Below are 19720 nucleotides of genomic sequence, written 5' to 3' on the forward strand. Positions count from 1 at the left end.
AGCCAGACTCTCAGAAAGTCTGAATCCTGCCTCTGCTACTTACTTTGTGACCTTAGGCAAGTTACTGAACCTCTCTGTGCTTCAGTTTCCTTATTCTCAAAACAGGGATAATGAAAGCTCTTACCTCACAGGTTCTCTGTGAGGATTAAAAGAAGTGTTGTGTGTGAAGTACTTGGCACTGTTTCCTAGCTAGTGGTCTCTAAAGGAATGACTATTTCCAGCCCAGGAGACAGATAAATGCCTCCCCACAGCAACAGGAGCTGTGATGGGTGGACATACAAGGAACAGAGGGGTCATACGTAGGGAGTGGTAAGGAATTCTTTACGTCATTTACTTTTACTCTTTACTAATTCTTTTCGAGTGTGTTGATCTCTGCACCTTGAGGGTGGGGCCAGGCTCTCTTGCTTTTCTGCTTGGGCACAGGAAGGTCATACGTATTACCCGGTGGCTTACTGGTGGAGACAAATCTACTCCAGCTCAATTGCCGTCAACACACATTTCCTGATAATCCATGCATTTGTTCACCAAATGTTAATGGGTCCCCTGGCGTCCCATTCGAATTTCATAACATTTTCATATGTGATAAACTCTCTTTTGATTTTTAAAAAGCTTTAAAAAATGTAAAACTGAAAACCATTCTGAGCTCTCAGGACAGACAAAAATAGGTGACAGGCCAGATTCACGCTATGGCTGGTTTGCTGACCCTTGTCATAAAGAAAAACCTAAATTACAGCGGGATAGAAAACATATGTGAGTAATGATAAGCCTTGAAGGGAAGAAGTGAGCTTTTGAATAGATGTTTTTAACTGTGGTCCTCCTCATGACTCTTGAGAAATGGACTGTCATCTATGAATTCAAATATTTATGTACAATTTCCATGTGGACCAACCTGTTTTCAGATTATTGGATAGATTAGATGGCAGGTTAAATAACTTGTTTTCCAAGCCCTGATTCAGGCATATGTGCAAATGGCAATTTGAATATGTTTAGGATTTTGGTGAGATAGGAAGCTGAACTTGACAGCTGCTGAGATGAACATTTTAGCCATCACCTTGATTCTCAGAAGGCGTTAGTTAATGGTGGGAGATGTGTGAGAGCTGGCAATAAATTTTTAAATCACCACATGTACTTCATGGGCTGTTTGTGTTCAAGTTTACTTTTCTGTGCAGACACCAGGATATCTCACCTGCCAAACGCAGTGCAGAGAACCACTCTGAATGCGTTTCTGTCATTACCCTTTCTTTTCCGTTTAGGGAGCATCTGCCATTTCAATACCTCGATCACCAACAGATTTGAAGAGGATGCAGACTTCACTGGACAGGAAACCATTATTAAAAAGAAAGAAAATTTATCAAAGAGAGGTGTGGAGGAAGTGGGAGGGAGGCAGAAAAGGGGAAAACAAGCAAGCAGTTGGAGTTTCTGCTTCTTTGAAGGAAATTTCAAGATTAAAAGCAATTTTATCTTCCTGGAAAATCTAATTGGCCTGTCTGCTATGTGAAAAGCCAGCTCTCGGATCACTTAGTACACCAAATGTTCTAGTTGCCCACCAGCCACCCAGTCTTTTTGATGAACAGAGCCTTTTCTTAAGTAAACATTTAAGGCCTAATTGGATCATTGGTGCAGTGTCACAGTAGTTAACGCACAGCTTGGAGGAGTTACATAAAAGTCAGTCTGAGCAGCACCAAGCACTGCTGGGGAGTCCGAGAGGGCCTGTGGGATCCAGTCGAGACTCATGCACCATTGCTCTTGGTGATGAGCAAGAAGTAGCAGGAATATCTCCAGGATACATGGCATGTTATACAGAGATTTGAAAATAAATCTCAACAATGGCTGACCAGTGATAGGGGCTTTATTATTATGCTTAGCTAAGAATAGATTAAAATGACCCCAAAAGAGAGAATGCAATGTTCTCATTGATTTTATGTCCCGTTCATGGGTTAAGACTGGAATGCAGAAACCAACATGGGCTAGTTTCAGCCTAACAAAGGAATTTACCATAAGGCTATGGGTCTGTGTGTGTGTGGAGGGTGTGTGTGTTTTGTTGGAACCTGAGATCAGTGCAGCTCGACCTCTGGAAAGGAGTGGGCTTGGGAATCGGAAAACTTGCTGTACTCTCTCCACATCTTCTGTCTCTGCTCCCTGTAGCCACTGCCTCACTTTTTCCCCGTCTACTTAGAAGTTTTCTCCATAGCTGTTCTGGTAAATGTCTAACAACCAGCTTTTCTGGAGGGAAAAACGCCTTGATTTGGAGTGTTTTCCAACCTCCATGGTGTAAATACTCCCATTGTGGCTGATTCAAATCTGCCGACATGAAGGTGGGGCTGGGCAGAGGTGCCCAGGAGCACACCATTGTATAATGTTTCCACTGTAAAGATACATGGATGTAAGTAATCTCAAGAGCATAGATAAAATAAAATGTAAATTCATCATAATATAAAATAATAGGAAATAATTAGGAAGTATGAGTATTCATTACCTTTGTAGTTAACATAATTTATTTACACATAAGTTTATATAATTTAATTTTTAATAATGGTTGTATTAACAATTTTGGCTTGAAAAACTCCCTATGATTTAATAATCAGCTCTTGGATCTGATATATATGAGGACACACTGACTTTTTCTCACTTTAGTGCATGACATAAAGCACCAGTGCCCACCACACAGCTCCCGCCCCTAACAACAACCTCAGGCCCAATTTCACATTCCAGGGAGAGAGGATCTGGTTGGTTGAGCCTATGTCAGGTGCTCTTATTTGGCCAATCAGCTCTGGTTGGGGGTGGGGTAGAGGCTCTTCTTTCCAGGAAGGGGCAGGGATACTGAGTGTGTTGCAAGAATTTCTAGCAGCTTCTGTGTCTGTGGGAAATATTCAGAGGGTAGCGTTCAGGATTTCTCATGTACCAGACACTTGACAAATATTTTCTCATTTTATCTTCAGAATTCTGTGATCTGGGCACTATTGTTCCCATTTTACAGATGAGGAAACTGAGGCCCAGAGAGGTTTAGTGACTTGCTTAAGTTCACACAGCTAGTAAATTACAGAGCTGAAATTCATATTCAAGCCCATCCTTACCCCAAAGCCTTCTTTCCACCAACCAGTTGTTTCTCACGTGGTGATACCCTGCAAAATGGGACACTTGACCCAGAGAATAAAGTTCCTGACCCTGTGGAGGAATTGCCACAACTGGGCAAAGAAGAAAGGTTGAATAAGAGAAATGAGAGCAAAAGCATGGATTATTTTTACCCCCAAAACCCAATCTCTCTGCAGCCGCCTCTCTTTTTTCTTCTAATCTCTGAGGGGCAAGAGGCAGATACTGGCTTCATTGTAATTTAGGGTTTTGCTGCAGATCATGTTGAGTTGAATGGGGGTGTGGATGTTCATTTTTACCTTTTCCATTGTTTGCCTTCCCCGGTCACTTTTGTGTGTTCCTGCCCCCAGGTACTGGGCACAGTTAATTCTTCCTGCAATTAGTATTCATGGTCAGCTAAGCAGAACTAATGCAACAAACCGTTTTTACTTTGAAGGTTATATTACATGTTTCCAAGCTCCTGCGGAAAAGGCTCCTTATGAATACGATATTCTTGACTATCTCTAGGAATTTAATTTTCCCTTTTCTGAATTTTCAAGCCTGCCTATTGAATTCTTTAATGTGATTCCACAGGAAGCACCCAAGCCAGACAGACAACCAGATATAGCCAAATTGTTAACATTTTAAAAATCTTTTCTTCCCTGGGGGTGCAAGTCAAGAGTACGTGCTTCTGCTTGGTTTTAGAGTGGCACTTGTCTCTTCTTTTTACTGGTTCCTTTGATATTTGTATATCATAACTCCCAATCACATTGGTTAAAAAAAAAAAAGCAAAGCCTATTTATTTAAAATAGTTACAAGGAGGGTGCTGAGAATTCTAAGTTCTGAACATTTCAAAACTATATTCAATTATTGCTGGTAATTTCGCAGATAGTAGAAGAAGCAAAAGTTATTCCTTAAAAAAAGATCCTTAAATACTTCTTTTAGAATAGCAAAGTGACTTCTTTACACTGAATGCATGATATCATTTAATACTTTAAATGGCCAACGATGGTCAGAAAATTCATTTAGCACCTTTGGGAAAATTCTGATGATCTCAAAACGATGACGTAAATCAGCTAATTTAGAGGGTTTTTTTTTTTTGCGGTACGCGGGCCTCTCACCGTTGTGGTCTCTCCCATTGCGGAGCACAGGCTCCGGACGCGCAGGCTCAGCGGCCACGGCTCACGGGCCTAGCTGCTCCGTGGCATGTGGGATCTTCCTGGACTGGGGCACGAACCCGTGTCCCCTGCATCGGCAGGCGGACTCTCAACCGTTGCGCCATCAGGGAAGCCCTAGAGTTTTTAAATGTGGTTAAACATACTGTCTTACAGCTAGCTGTTCAGCTTTTTTTTTAAAAATAAATTTATTTGTTTATTTTTGCTGCATTGGGTCTTCATTGCTGCATGCGGGCTTTCTCTAGTTGTGGCGAGCGGGGGCTACTCTTCATTGCGGTGCGCGGGCTTCTCATTGCTGTGGCTTCTCTTTTTGCGGAGCATGGGCTCTAGGGCACGCGGGCTTCAGTAGTTGTGGCATGTGGGCTCAGTAGTTGTGGCACGCAGGCTCTAGAGTGCAGGCTCAGCACTTGTGACCCACGGCCTTAGTTGTTCCGCGGCATGTGGGATCTTCCCAGACCAGGGGTCGAACCCGTGTCCCCTGCATCAGGAGGTGGGTTTTTTTTTTTTTTTTTTTTTTTGCGGTACACCGGCCTCTCACTGTTGTGGCCTCTCCCGTTGCGGAGCACAGGCTCCGGACGCGCAGGCTCAGCGGCCATGGCTCACGGGCCTAGCCGCTCAGCCGCATGTGGGATCTTCCCGGACCGGGGCACGAACCCGTGTCACCTGCATCGGCAGGCGGACTGTCAACCACTGCGCCGCCAGGGAAGCCCAGGAGGCGGATTCTTAAACACTGCGCCACCAGGGAAGTCCTGTTCAGCTTTTAAGATGTGTTGACAATATGATTTTGTCCTGTTTTCTTGCTTTTTTATTCTCCATATAGTGAAGATTAGCATCAGAATTTCAACGGATGCTCTTCAGAGTTTTATATTACATAAAAACCCAAAAAATCTAGGAAAGAAGTAATATCTGATTTTTTAAAAAGGTGCCTTTAATTCTTGGTTTCTGAATCTTAACATCAGATTTTGCTTATATTTTTCTTTTCACACTAAAAGATTTTTACTTATTTTTAAATTTACATTTCTTCTTTTGCTAACAGTGAATCTTATATCCATAAGATTGTGTTTTCCATCTTGCTTTGGCCACCAGGAAGCTCTGAGCCAAAATTGCGGCCAGCTTCTAGCAATTTGGAGGGGTGCAGGAACCTAGTTCCACTCCACACCGCACCCCACTTAACTTTTTCTCTCTTAATTGATAAAATTTTGTTTGTGAATTTCTATAAGCTATGTACCTCCCTCCTCCACCTCTAAAAAAATAAAGCGAGGTATATAAAATGTGAATCAAAAACATTGCTTATTGAGAAAATGGTGAGGCCCCTAATGAAGGTGTCTCCCGTTTTTCTGCTGGGGTTGAGGTCTCCCACCTGGGTGTCTCTGCTTCATTTACATCTCACCCCAGGGTCTCACCCAGAGCTGGGCCCTCCAGTGCCCAGTGGGGAGGGCAGTACAAAGATAAATCCAGGATGATAGGGTGGCTAAGGAGTGCTTAGCATGGAGGCCCAGGAAGCCCATTTCCCAAAGCGCTCTTAAACTTAACGGGAAGAAGTGATTCTGCTGTTTGTGAGTGAGGTCTTCAAGTCAGGGCCCTGGAGCGTGGTCTTGGCACGTGGGACAGGGGTCTTTCGGGTTGGTGGGTGAGGGTTCTGTCCCCAGCCCGGAGATCATAGTCTGCAAATCCTCTTGCGATGAAATATGCCGTTTCCATCGCTATATACAGATGCACGTACACATTTTTAAAAATCACACTCTCTGACTTCCCTCTTTCTTCCCCACCAGTTTTCCCATGCAGGTGGTTCCCCACCAGAAGCCCCAGAGATCATACTCACTTTGAGGGAATATGCCCAGATGCATTTACCCTGGCCCTGTCTGTGCAGTGCCCTCACCCCAGGGGAGAAAAGGAGGTCTTTGAAAACATCTATTTCGCCTAGAGGATTCACTTTAAAAACTGTGGAAAGCTACAGCTGCGTCTGGAGGAAAAATTAAAGTGGAGTGTTCTCTCTTAAGAATCTGATTAGTTAATAAGACACCTAAACAAACAAACACATACAATGCAAGGCCATTTTTTTTGCTCTGATTAAAATACAGAATCTATTTTCTTGAACACACCAAATGATCATGGCTTTTTTCCTTCCTGAGAATGCTTTAGACCCATAATCCAATCCATCGACTGTTCATTTCTAAAAAAAAAAAAAGTCTGTTGGTGGATTTCTTCTCAAAATGTGTGCTTAGGACAGCAGAAATTACTGATGAGTCAAGTACAGGAGATTAAAGCTTGCAATATAAATCAGTTAACATCTGTAATTTCCCTTGTTCTCTAATGCTATTAGTTATTTAAAGGGTAAAAAAAAAGGATGTTTTACTTAATTTCTTTGAATCTTACTAGGTACCCGGAGCTTAACTTGATGATTTGTATAAGTGATAGTAATTGCTGGGACTACAGATGAGTATTATTAGCTATAAAATGAACATGGTTATATGTCCAACAGAACTAGCAAGGGACAGAAATGCGGTTGTATCCAAGAGAAAATAATTACAGCAATAATCAGTGTAATTCATGATAATGGCTGAATTGAATTTCACACCATAGCTCCAAGCACTTACATTTAATGAATGTAGTTTGTGCTTGTTTACTAAAAAGGTTTTTAGCAGAAAATCGATAATGTAACTTCAGTGTTTCTAATTGCAAATGCAATTATTTTTTTTTAAGGTAGTGGTTCAATAAGGATTTTGTAGAGAAAATTGAGGTATGTGAGTGCTGCAAATGCTGGCGCTTTAATTAGTCTACCTGTACATTAGTGCCATGTGCCTTAATATCTATTTATTACAACATATTGATTAAAATGGATTTGTATTCAATTTTAAGGTTAGCTAATGTAATGGATATTGAAACTTTTCTGGAAGCATTGGTTGGGATTACAACATGTCACTGGGTAATGAGACTTTTCTTCAAGAGGTGATTTCGGAAATCATCCTGCGAACCTGACTGTGAGGCCAAGGAAGGGAGGGCCAGGACACGTGCCGTGCCAGTTTCCAGGGAGCGAGTGGCAGGGACACGTGTGGCGTTCGGTCAAACAGGAGGTGTGTGGATTAATAATGTTGTTACAGATTCTTGCTTATTTGGATTAACTGCTGTTTGAACCTTTTCCAAGCTCAAGATATGCCTGAAATTGTTATGGTGGGGTCGATGATCTTCTCCAGGGTAAATCCTTTTGACAGATCTCTGGGTTTGGAGATCCACAGCTTGCCTAGCCTGAACCCCTCAATCTGAACAAGCTGGGAAAGCGCATTGTCTCAGGTCTCAGGCCCACGTTCATGACTCACCCTGATGTGAACTGATGGATCAGCGTTCTTTGCCTACCTGGATCCCTTTCTCAAAACCAACCCTGAGCCTGCCCTTTCCTCCTCTTGCGTGGTCACCATGGTCACCATCATATCACCACCACCACCACCATCATCACCATCCTCTTTCTTAGTGCCTTATCTCTGCGGCGTGTGCATTGGATGTATGATACAGTCTTGCTAAGCATTTTTGGAAATTTATTGCACAAGATGGGAAGATCCAGCTCTCGTCCAGCTGAAATCCCTTTATAGCCTAAATTCTAAATATAGTCACTGGACTGGGATTTCTAACCTTGTTTTGATGATATCCTGGTGTCATATCTCAAAACCAAATTAATTTTAAGCTTGAATATTTTGAGTGTGGGTGAGGAGCCGGGTTGTGAATTACAACTTTGTAACCGACAGGGATATGCTGTTGAAATCCAAACGATTTTAAAGTCCCGACTCACACAGTGTTGCTAGGAGTCTAAATGAGAAGCAAACATATCAGCAAACCTGAGGGTCTCTATCAGGCTTTTGTTAGAAATGAGCCCCTGGCAGGAGGCCAGTTGAGTTTCTGGACCACCATGACAAGGCCTGGGGTGCTGCTTTGTGGAGAACTGCCCTCTACCCTTTGAGGGCCAGCTGGCCGCCTACCACCTCCAGGGGGTCTTTCCTAAGAGTCAGAGTCCATGGGTCACTCCCTCCTCTGGCTTCCTATGGAGTATCAGAAGGGGGGCCACCTAATCAGCGCTTCCTGTGTGCCATGCACTGTACTGGGGGTGTCACACGGATCATCTACTCTTACAACAGCGCTTGGAGGCAGGCAGTATTGTTACTCCCATTTTCCAGATGAAGACACTGAGGCTCAGTGAGGTTAAGTCCGTGGCTCAGATTCAGGAGGCTAGAAAGTCGGTGCAGGTGCTGGAGTTCCAGTGTTTCCTGGAAACACTGGTTCACTGGCTGCCTGTCTGTCCTGGGTGCTCCAAGTCGACTCTACCTACTATTTTGAGGTTGAGTTGTCAGAGGTGCATTTTTCTCATATCTGGGTTAAATATTAGATTTCATTCTATTTCTCCCATTCTCTACTCCCTTCCTCTGCCACCTCCCTTCACTCCTGGTACCCTGCCTATAGATCAATAAATGTTAGGTAAGTGAATGATGCCAAGACCCGGGTGAATCTGACTTGATTGTATTTTTCTTTATGCAGAGAGCGAGGCTGCCTTCCATGTTGGGTGTGAACCTCTGCCCCGTCCTCCCTGCGGTCTGAAGGCTGAGCGGGTGGCCTGTTTCCGTCCTGAGACCCGGCTGGCGCCTGCACAACAGCACCAGGTATGTGGCTTTTATCTTCATGGGCGCGTCCCACAGGGTAAGTGAGATGGAGAACCAGGGGCAAAGCAAGCATTCTGTCAGGGCAGGACGATGGCATGCGGAGAAAGTCCACTGTGGGACCTCCAGGGAGCCCGTTCCCTTCCTGAGCCTCAATTTTCATGTCTGCAAAGTAGAGCTAACGACTCCTGCCCTGACTCCCTCCTGGGCTTGTTGACAAGGCTCAGCTGGGGTGTGTTATTCTCCCTGCATTTTGGAAATTCTAAATTTTAAAGTTAAGGAGGAGGATAAAAAAAGGCACCAGGTGAATGGGGTTCCTGGTGTGGGATGCAGTCCCTTCCGTAGGGAAATAGCCCCCAGATGCCTCCTCCTTTGCCACCTCTAAGGGGGAAATGGCCCAGTCCTTTGACAGTTGGAGTCACTAATCTATGGATTAAAAAGTTAATGCTTAGCCAAACGTTCTTCATCTTTTGGGATATGGTGTATATTCAATATGGCTCCATGGAGCCAACCAGGAGCCCCTGGTTGACGGAACGATCTCTGTCAGGCTGGAAAAGACAGACACCCTAACTGTTTGACCAACAAATGTATAGAAAACAGTGGCCAGTAAGTAGCAATTACATGATAATCTTATCCAAAGAAAATGTGGGCTCAAATTAAGATGATTTCACCAGGAAAACATTAAGGTATACAAAGAGTTCTTAATAAATAGAAATAAATAGTGCAGGGTTTGCGCCATGGTTATTTTCGATGGTTATCTGCTCTCGCTGCCGCTGCTCTGGCTGCATTTTCCACGGGGCTCAGAGCGGCATTTTGCTCTACAAAAACAACTAGCTCCTTTCCAGCCAATGATTACTTCTAATTATGCTTTCCCCTGCCATTATTCTAATAGACCTGTCATGTTGCTTGAAGGACTCTGGCGTTTGGAATATACAACAGCTTTTATGGAGGGACTGCTGGAACACTTAATATAGCTCTTTTTGAATTATCAAGTTCTATCCTTTTGAAGTCTGTGTTAGTGGAACTCCTATTTATGAGATGTGCTGTGCTTAAAGGTTTGCTATTGATGAAGAGGTCCAACAGAGCCTTTATCGTAAGTATGGCAGCATTCTCCCTGAGAGATAAATAGCCGTGCTAAAAGGTATGGTGTGTACCTAGGCTGCAAATTACTAGCCAAGTACCTCCTAACAGTGTACTTCAAAAATACCTTTATGCTTCTTGTTTGTTCTCCTTTCCATAGAGAAGAGTGACATTTCTTAAAACATAGAGGGGTGGAAGCATGCTGGTCATCATTGGTCATCGACATTACTCGGGTTTGAGGAACGTGTTTGTTCCGGCGCTGGGTGTCTGGATATATGCATACGTGTGGCTTACATCCTCTGTGCTTGCTGTTTCAAGAATTTGCTTTTCTTTAAGTTGCTTTAATTTAATGATGGACGTGGTTGGACTCAAGCACTTTTTGGAGGGGGAAGAGGGTTTATGAACAGGGATGCCTGTTCTGGGGAATCTGGAAAACACTACTGAGGACAGAGCAAGGGATCTTCAGGTAGTGATAGGTACAAATGTTGGGCAGTGTCGGTCGGCTTCCGGCCGACTGGGCAGGCGGCAGGTAGGGATCTTAGAAGGGGGTGGCTCGATGGAGACGTTGTCAACAGAAGTGGTTCCCAAAGGTCTGATTATCTGGGCAATTTGATGTCCACCAGCTGGGGTGGAAGTTTCCTTTAGCAGTTCAACCAGGTTGTTTCTTGTAGACCCAAAGTTGTAGGCATTTGAGGCTAAAGTAATTGGACAATGCAGGCACTTTCTTTGGCCTTGGGCTGCTATCACACAGAAGGACATCGTGCGGTTCACACGCACAGGTATTTGGGGGGAATGGGTGATCTGGCTCCCTCATGGTGCACAGAAATGCGCTCAGGATACTCCACGTTTCTAGCAAGCATCCCAGATGCAGAGAAAACTCCCTTGGCGGCTGACATAAAAAACACAGAAGCAGGACCATGGAGCAGCTTTTGACCATGCGGCAAGAATTTGCATCGATTCCCCTAAGAAGGCAGCCTGCTCCAGAGTGTTTGCCTAGGGTTTTTCATTTGGAACCTTCATGCATCAGAACTCTGACTACACACTGCCTGTCTAATTCATCTTCACCCATATATTTTACCATTACGGACAGCCTTCCCCTTAAGCTTGTCTATTTACTAGCTGGTGTGACAGATGACAGCGACTCTGAGCCATGTTAGATGGCATTTGTATGGCTCCAATGCCAGAAGCATTCTAAGCGCCGGTGTTGCATATTTATTGATCTCCATATTCCCAATAATCTGAAGCCCGTCACATTTGACAACATTATGTGGAGAGGTCAGCTAGATGGGGCTAATGAACCTGTTTCCAAGATGGATGTTGTTTTCCACAACATTACCCTTGCAAATAGCTGTCAGTGGGGCATTTCACTGTCGGGCCAGGCATTTGAGGATCTTTTTTTTTTTTTCTTAAATAGTTGGCGTTAACATTAAACAAAACCTGAAGCTATTAAATCATAGTATTTATTTATGATAGAAAACATGGACGCCCTGGCATCTTTCCAAATGAAAATCTTATTAACAGACACGGTGCTTGTGGGAAAGTCCTCAGCAACTGGAGATTGGCTTGGCTGTCTAAAATGCTTGACGGATTAGCCCGAGATGATGTGAAGGACCAGATGGGAAATGGCTGAAGTCTGGAGGATTAAACCAGCAAATAGAAAGGCTTGCTGCAGACCAGAGGCACGTGGTACTTTTGTGACCATGTTTCCAAGCTTCCACACTGCTGCGAATAACCAGCACAAAATGCGCTCAGATTTAGATGAAGATTGACAGGAAAAAAGAAAGAAAGAACAGGAAACAGTATTTGCAAAGAGGATACCATTGAGTGAAATGCTGCGTGTGAATTAACCACACTGGAAATGCATCGGGAGCAGTAACGAAAATATTAAAGACAGGTTTCCTGCACCTGAATCCAGAGCTCTTTGAAGCCCTGCAAAGGGACATTTAGAGACTTTCACTGTCTGTCTGTCCTGAGGGTGACCATGGCGGACAGTGATCCCAATGGCTCTTCTAAGGAATCCATCCAGGTGGATGTATCTTCTTTAAACATTCACTGAAGAGTTTTTAGCAGCTATGTGCCAATGTGATTTCTGAGAAACTTATTGTATATCTCGGTAGGGCCACTGAGAATTTTGGGTTAAGAAAAGCATAGTCAATCTTTAGTTTGAAATGCATTATTTTACAAAGGTAGGTGTATTTAATGGGTTTCTTCATGGCAATGTTCCTCTCCCAACTGTATCCCAGAGCAGACACAAACAAGGCTAAATAATGAAATTAATGGTACTTGGCTACTGGCTCATCCAGAACTTTCTTAACAATGAATTCATTTATTCAGTGCTAGCATTTAGGAATATTAATCCACCACATTGCTTACAGTCACAAAAATTGAAGAACTTCTCAACTTGTTTATTTTGTAGGAAGGATGCCAGAGAAGAGATGATTAACTATTGTGCTTTTTCCTTTAGTGGATCTCAGTACCTCTTCTCATCACACCCTTTTTCAGGTTATGCCTTTAGCATTGTGTTGAATGAAGAGGTAGAAAAGAATTGACGAGTTCAAGAGCAGTGAAGTTCATTGCGGGGCAGATGCTTATGTTCTTTTCGGATGAAAAACTTGTTTCTCCTACATACCCCCTCCTCCACTCTCACGGAATATATATACCATTAAGAGAGCATGTTCTCTCTTTGATGAATACCTAAAAGTAATAGGAGAAACAAAGTCAGGTAATGGCAAAAGTCAGCTCCAAGTAAGGTAGAGTGGTACAGCATGCTGCCTACAATTTGAGAGACACAATTCTCATTAAAGAAAAACACTAACAAAAAAGTCATATGTGAGAGATGCAAGTTAAAGCTACCCTAGGCAGCTTTAATTTAGGCATGAGCAAATTACATGAATAGCAGTTGCTATAGTAACTAGTAGATAATACGGTGTTTATGTTGCTATTGAGATATCTTGTACTTTACTGGAATAAGAAAAAAAAAAAGATTTCCAGGAGCACACAGACGCTGCATGAAGGGAACGTATCTCATAACCATTTTACTTCTTTATTTTACTGTTTATTTATGGTGAAATGCGTACCTACAATTATATACAGTCCTTAGCTTGGTTTGTTGTTATTCGTATTTTCTTAACTGAGATGTCCCTTTGAAAGCCCAGTCCCTGAGACATCTCTGAAGCTGCCCGGTCTGCCATCTTGGATGCCGCCAGGGGGAGAATTCTGTGGTTGGGCATGGCATGCCGGGAGCTGTAGGCCACCATGGGTCAGATGACTTTGAACCCAAAGGCCAAGAATGCTTGAGAATTCAGGGCAGGACAGATGGCGACAAAGGTTGTGGTGTTATAGATTTGATGTAACGCAAGGTAGTGCAATATTATGCATTACGGAGTGTTGGGCAGTTAGCATGATTTTAAAAAGCATTTGAGGTCCCTTCTAGAGACAATGAAAATATCTCAAAGAGGACTTGTGACGGATGAAATGCAGTTGGTGCACATCTAAGGCTGCAGCTGATGGAGAGGCGGTAGAGAACATAGCAAGGTGCACAGTTGCCATTTTGCGGCATGCGGGAGGCTGGCGGGCAGACCCCAGTAACTCGGGTCCCAATTCGGATTTGGGGGCCTGGCCGCTGACTCCATGGCAGTTCACCCAATAGTTGCTCTGCCTTTCACTGCTGTATATCACCACTTCCAAAGCTGGTTTGGGCAAACTCAGGGTGTTTCCAGACCTTTCAAATTCTTTTTCCTTTTTAAGCTTTGTTTTAACTATAATTTATTTAACTTTAAGTTTACAGACCTTTCAAATTCTTAACACAACATTGATTTATGTTAATTTAATTTAAAAACTCATGTCAATTAGGGTTTTTTTCTTTGGGGATGGAATAGGGGGAGTCTTAAGAAGGGGAAATACAGGGGTAGAGTCCCACCAGCCCCAAATGACTGTGGTGATGGAAACAAAACCTGAATGCACCGAGGTGTCTTCGTCTGCATATTCTTCACTTCACACCCTCCTTTGCACAAATTCATTCACAGTTTTCTCTCCATAAGATGACGCAGAGCAGAGTAAGCCTTGTCTCTGAGGCCAGAAAACCTGAGTTCTAGTCTCAGTTCTGCCCTTTCCCAGGATTGTGGCTTAAAGGAAGTAATCCATTAATATTCCTCACGTGTCAAATGCTCTTAATAATGCCCACCTGATCAGCGGGGACTGCATGAAGCTGGAACACTCTGGCTGAGCATCTGGCTATGAGCTGCATCTCTCAACAGCTGTTCTTTAATGGTGCATCTGTCTTGGCTAGTCCCAGATTCAGGTGACTCATTTGATGTCTCTGGCCTCAGTTTTCTCATCTGCAAAATGGTACCCTTGGCCTTGCCAGCCTCAGAGATGCCCTCCTCCTCACATTCTGTGATTATATGGCATAAGCTTTTCCAGATTCCTAAATGTCCTTCCCTTAAGAAATGTGTGCAAAGACCTTTTGAGTCTTCATGGCCAAATGCAAATTCCTCTTCTCTTCCTGAGTTTGAAGAGCTGCTCCACTCAAAAGTTGGTTTGAAATGAGGTCTTGTGTATATTACAGGTGTGGCTTCTGGGCTGGAAGGAATGAAGAAATCCATTTGAGCTTTTGCCTTTAGGCTGATAATATGTTTTAATTTCCATTTCACAAATGAAACAATTGAATTTTCCGGAGCTTAAGCGACCAAGGCAAGGCCTCACTACCCTCAGCATTTTGGTAGCCTCTACCTGCTACACGTTTATTCTCCCGGTGGGGTGTGGGAGGCAGTCACCAGAAGGGGGCCGTCACCAGAAGGGGGCAGTTCCAAGGAAAAATGTTCAAAGGGGGAGGCCAGTGCCTGCATCTTTACTCAGTTACCGTCAAAGCCAATACCCCATCACAGGAGAAGCAGATGGTGGGCCAGGAACCCACAGGAGGTGCGAGGAGGGAGAGGGAGGGGTATTGAACTGCTTGAAGAGCAGTATTTGGTCACCAGATTCATAATTCCCATCCGTCTCCGAAGCCCTTGGTACCTGAGACCCTTCAGCACCTCACCCCGCATCATTGCCTTCAGATCGCAAAACTCATCAGACTGTGAAGTGAGCTGAGTAGGAATCAATTTTTTGTCTAGCCCCAGAAATTCTTTGGAATAATATGTCCAAATGGTTATCTCGTCTGTTGCAATTGGCTTGAAAATATCAGAATTTCTATGAATATTTGTGAGATTTCCATGTACCATCTGGCTCCCTACATGTGAGTGTGCCTACACAGATGCCTGGATAATGTATAGGGAGCCAGCACATTTATTTTTACAGAGGGTAATTATTACAGTCTCTCCTTCCAGAAATGAGCCTTCTGTTTTATGTTTTCAGAGCGAACTTGTGAAATATTAAGATATTTTACTGCCTTAATGTTCTGAATTGTTTGCCTCTCCATCCTGCAATCTAAAACTCATTAACAGTCGAACAATTTAATCAGAATGAATCAAGTTGTGAAATGGATACACCGGCAGTTCACACAGCCATAAAGCATGGCTGAAACTTTTCTGAACAGCTTCATAAAACTTAGAGGCAGCAGGAAATAAATGATTATCCTGGACAATATCAGAGTGAACAGAACCTGGAGCCATGAACTTGGTAATTGTTCCTCCTCACTCAGCACATTTGCTAAGGCTTGGTCTTAATTCATGGGAAGGACCAGTGAGTATAGGGATTTAAATTGCCAATCCTTCTGTAAAGTTTTTCTCAATTATAAGCATGATCAGGGAAGCAAAGTGAAAGTGGTACGTTAAGCCTGACTTTAAATTCCGGAAGTTTTCTTCCATTAAAAATAATCCTTGGGGACACTGGGAGGCTCCAACCCAGTGTTTGGGGAAGACCTCAATTTCAAGAGTGACTCATTCGTTATACTTTTAAAATATCATTCATCCCAGAATTCTCTCTGCAGAGGTGGGCACGTGTGTTTGGTGGAAATGGGTTTTAGTTTCATTCCTAAGTTTGTGTTGTATTCACATCAAATATTGTCTGACAGAGTCAGTTGTATTATGCATTTGAAGTCAAGGCCACCAGTAGGGCAACCAGTTCGTCCTCAATTGCCTGGAACCCACTGACTCTCAGGCAAATTGGGATGGTTGGTCCCATTAAAAAGTCCCAACTCCCAGATATTTCCTGGCATCAGTGCCTAAAAATTACTGTCCCTTCCAATGTAAGAATTTTGCCTACAGCTTCTTAATCAGATGATTATCCAGAATAGTGTTTTATATATATATAAAGTATATATATATATATAGTTCATAACTTTTATCCCATCTTCTTCTGAGAATGAATTGAAGCAACTATGTAGGCATCCAGCACATGTCTGGGTATTGAAGTTTCCCCATCTCTACGTGGTCAGGAGAACTTGTGAAACAACAAAATACTCTACAGTTTTGATATTATAAACTCAAATTGCACCACCTCCACCATGCCTCTTTGTTCATTTTTTTCACTTTAGAAAGCACAGGCCTTTATTCGAAACTTCAGAATTAGGGAGTCTGATCTTAAAAAAAGGAAAATGTTCCATTCAGTACTTACTTAATTTCCTTATTTAGTGGTATATATAGGATTTATGAATTAGCTCTTAGTTCTGGCATGCTTAGTAAGTCTGATCTTGCTTACAGAAATAGGTTCTTAATACTTCATTTTCAGAACACTTTAAAACCCAAGCCAATGCTTTTCCTTCAAGGATGCGGAAGGCATTCCTCATTCAAATCTGATTCATGGTTTTATAAAGCATGAAGATCACTTTTATTACTTCATCATCTATATGCTGGATTCTAATATTCTTTTTGATGGTGATGTGTTCAGTGATAGAAACTTATAAAGAGAGAATTCCTTCTCAATTTGTAAACCAAAAATTTAAAAGCAAAATCCCTGAAGTGATAGGAAGACATTTTTATGACATAAACAGCTACTTCACTAAGCTGCTGGCACAAGCTAAAATGACAAAGGTACAAATTGTTATTTAACCTTTAAATACTGTTTGCTACAAATCTACAAATATTTTAAATATACTTTCTTCTGCAATGAAAATTAAGATACTCCCCAGCTTAACAGCTTTTGAAGATGAAAATATTACGAATAAAAAAGGTAACTTTCCTAGTGAATATCCAATGATAAACTGAACCCTAAGGTTTCTATCCCAAGGACATAAAAATGATCTAAATTGGACTAAGTGCACGGCAAGTTCATATGAAAAATGATTCTTCATATGCTCTTCTACTAAAGCTATCAATATAAAAAGAATCTAAAAGCTTGTTTTCTGCTTGAAGATTTAGGTAACCTCCCAGGAATCACAACTTGTGAGCTTTTAAACCCAGAGCTATAGTATGTGAAAATACTAGTGCCTCATAAAAAAGCAAGCCGATAAAATTCCATATGTAAATAAATATCAGTAATAATTACATTCTGCATAATATTTTTTAATCTAAAACTTCCAAACCATCAACCTTTTTCAGTGCTTCGAGTGAGCAATCAAAATAGTCATATTTATTCAGGTTTAAAACTACATTTCTCTTCTCTCAATATGAAGGCATAGACAGAATAGACAGTAAAATTATTTTGTCCAACATTCTGAGCCTATGGATGTGGAAACCATCTACAACATGATCTCATTAGGTCATCATCGATTCACCTTCTTCACCAGTAGCATCTTGGGGAAATGTGAAGGTCTTCAAGCATCTCAGCCAGACTAATTCGAGGTGCTCCTTCATCATCTGTGTCACTTTCCACAGGAATCGTTGAATCTCTATAAATATTCACACTTTTTATAATTGCCTCATCTTCCAGATCTTCAAGGAAATCTGGGTATTGCCTTTCATCATCTGTATCCATGTTTTCTCTATCTCTTGCAAGCTCTTTCAGTTTCCAGTTTCTAAGACACTGACGTTTGGTACGGTCATAGCTCTTCTTGATTAGCACCACATCTAGGACTCTATCTGATTTCATTTTGTTGATACGCTCATCATTTAAGTTACAGTTGGCCAGATCAAACCCCAACACCAGGTCTCCAGGATTCAGAAGATGTCCCAAATGAGTGCGTCAAAAATACTGTTTATCTGTACTCATTTCAGATGTTTTCTGTACCCAGACTTCCCCGAGGGTATGCTTTTATGATACCATTCCAGCACCTGCAGTGCGTTTTAGATCTCGGACTATGCTGCATTCCATAACAATAAACTCCTCTAGCTGTTTGGGATGTGGCAGAAACTATTGAAAGGGTGACTCCAGAAAGCGTTCCCATCAATATCTGCAACTTGTAGGGTATTTGGATCTATGAGATGGATGACGCTGGTTACTCGAATACACACACAAATCTGGTTCATGTTTCCCAGGATTTGTGCCAGTTTTGCAGACAGACAAACAACATTATCCTTGCATATTGGAACAATTTCCACAGAAAAGGTGCTTTTGTAATTGTATGTGTTACTATGGATATCCTGAGAGATCAGTCTCTGTGAGGCTTTGTATCTAGTGGGAACAGTACACTGAAGAAATTCTACCATCTTCTGAGCATGTTGTTTTGAGGAATAATAGAAATCCAGCCCATCATGAATCTCTTTGATACGAAGTGTATTCCGGTGCATGCCATATTTCAAAATCAGCTGTTCTAGACAGTAGAAAGTTCTTTTGTGCAAAGTCTTTTGCCTGACTTGAACCACAGCCTTCCAGAAATCCTTAGCTTCCACTCTATGGCAATCTCCACACATCTGGGCCTGAACAACATAATCCACCACAAACACTTGCTGAAGGATAGCACCATTCATCACCTCTTTCTGAAGAGTTAGTTTAACTTTAAGTCTCTTAGAACGGGGCTCAGTCCAAACAAAGCTTGCATCTACAAGACATACGTTACTCAGAGGGGCTTTGAATATTTTCAAACACAAAGCAAGAAGTTCCTTGGATTCTAAGGCACATTGTGCCCAAGTTCCTGGTGGCTGGAAATATCTTTGACATTGTTTGCAGAAAGATAGAGAGACTTGTTTCGGAATGCCTTGGCTGATATCTACTTTACTTCGCAGACAAGCCACACAAATACTGGCAGGATTTGGACTAATCGGGGCACCACGGTTGCAGCACAAGATGTGTCCAGGTGTGTGCTTCACGGGTTCTGTCACATACTCCATTTTTCTGTATATCTTAGCGCCTCTGGGCCAGACCCAGATGTGCTGAAAAACCGCGGCAGGACTAGTTCCTATTGCCCAGTTCTTATTTTGTAATTTGCACCAGCAAAGCACCATTCCTATTCCACACAGGCTCGTGCGGCCCAAATATAGAAGCCCTTACAGTCTCGTCACTCCGTTTTCTTTCTCACTATTAAGCTCTCACTTTCAGGGTTGGGTTTATTGGACAGACCTGGGCTTCTCAACATCCATTCGTACTCTTTTGACTGCTCAATCAGATGAATTCTAACTTCACCACCTCCTAGCTGTGTCACCGTGGACAAACGCTGTCCCACATTATGCCTCAGTTTTCTCCTCTGTGAAGTGAAGATAGTAAGACTGAAGCTGTAGAGTTGCCATATGGGTCACCATATGTACAACCCATAAGGGAGAAGTACTTTGGGTGTCAGAACATGCCTGACCATGATTTGGCCAAGTCCAGCTGGGAGCTCTGGGCTGTCTCTGGCAGGCAGGGGTCCATTAGTGACTGATTGGGACATGCTGATTTTAGTGTAAGCACAAACTTCTAATCCACGATTTCAGGGGCCCCTCATGACCCACGGCTAGAGAG

The 19720-nt window shown here is 42.6% G+C and overlaps 1 protein-coding gene and 1 pseudogene across 1 annotated transcript in view; one reads left to right on the top strand and one right to left on the bottom strand.

The window, feature by feature from the left end:
* The window catches only part of PSTK (phosphoseryl-tRNA kinase), a 329297-nt gene that overhangs the window by 222938 nt on the left and 86639 nt on the right, over positions 1-19720 (top strand). The window lies entirely within an intron of this gene.
* On the bottom strand, positions 17485-19133 carry LOC101288630 (60S ribosomal export protein NMD3-like; annotated as a pseudogene).

This window comes from Orcinus orca, chromosome 14 (assembly GCF_937001465.1).
Source record: "Orcinus orca chromosome 14, mOrcOrc1.1, whole genome shotgun sequence".
NCBI lineage: Eukaryota > Metazoa > Chordata > Mammalia > Artiodactyla > Delphinidae > Orcinus > Orcinus orca.